Below are 1089 nucleotides of genomic sequence, written 5' to 3'. Positions count from 1 at the left end.
AGCGTTTTCTCAGCATTCTGATTCGCTTTGTTATAAATGAAAGTGGTTGCTTGGTTTGAACCCCGTCTCCATTTCCGCTGCTGTTTCCTTACCTGAAGCTTTGACTTTCTGCTTGGGACATAAACCCTTGCAAGGAAGAGACTGTTTTCAGGTGGGAAAGCAGCAGAAGTGGGGAGTCTGCCAGCAGCCGGGTGCTGTGAGCAGTGGAATCTGGTTCAGGGTGTTGAGGCAGGAATTGCTGAGGGGTGGAGTGTGCTCTGTGGCCCCAGCAGATCGCTCGGTCCCTCAGCTGCACCTTCCTTTTCTGTGGAAAGAGTCTTACTGTAATTTAGCTGTCAGGCTGGTGAGTTACCTGCTCAGATCAGGGTTTAATAGAAGGTGAAGGAGTTTGTAACCACTATCAACAAACTGGGGAGCAGGCTGGAAGCTAAGCGGTATTACCCGTATTTCACAGGTGTGGAATATTGAAGCAAGGAAAGTTTATGGCTTGTCCATGGCTTGTGATCATGTCATCTGCCTCCCGGTCCCGTGCCAGCACGCTGGAATGGTGGCACTGGTACTGGGCAGGTAGCAAATGTCATATAAGGCTGTCGTGGCTAAATCACCCATCTGCCTGGCTCCTTATAAACCCTGAACATGCTCGAAAAGTTAACCGTGAGAGCCTTCGCTGTGCTTTTGGGCGAAGGCTGCAGTCGCCACCTCTTCCAGGTGAGGGTGGGGACTGCTCCCTGGAGAGTTTCTGCTGTCCTCCAGCCCCCACCTCAGCCAGCCAGCGGCGTGTAGTGACTGGGTACGAGAGGGGTTACAGGCTACTCCTCGTTTGCCACTTTTTCTCCCTGTTACTCCTGGGGACATCAGTGGCCAAGTCTGTAAGTGGCGATAATTGCGAGTGCTGAGGTGTGACCCAGTGGAAAAGGGCCTGACAGGGGAGGAAGCAGACCCTCTGCCACAGACTGAGCCGAGCGGCCGGCCGTGGAGGCAGAGGGGTCTGTCTGGTAATCTGCCCTCAGCGGGCTCCTGGCCCGCGGGAAGGCAGTGTGAGAGCGGGCGCTGCTTACGGAGCTGTGGTACCGCCTTATTCAATGTCGG

The 1089-nt window shown here is 54.5% G+C and overlaps 1 protein-coding gene across 1 annotated transcript in view; it reads left to right on the top strand.

Moving 5' to 3' along the window:
- SUGP1 (SURP and G patch domain containing 1) overlaps positions 1-1089 on the top strand; it is a gene marked incomplete at its 5' end in the record, with an annotated part of 17161 nt that overhangs the window by 4405 nt on the left and 11667 nt on the right. The window lies entirely within an intron of this gene.

This window comes from Buceros rhinoceros, unplaced genomic scaffold, assembly GCF_000710305.1.
Source record: "Buceros rhinoceros silvestris isolate BGI_N320 unplaced genomic scaffold, ASM71030v1 scaffold26246, whole genome shotgun sequence".
Taxonomy (NCBI): domain Eukaryota; kingdom Metazoa; phylum Chordata; class Aves; order Bucerotiformes; family Bucerotidae; genus Buceros; species Buceros rhinoceros.
The sequence above is the reverse complement of the archived record's forward strand: the minus strand, read 5'-3'. Positions and strand labels throughout refer to the sequence as shown.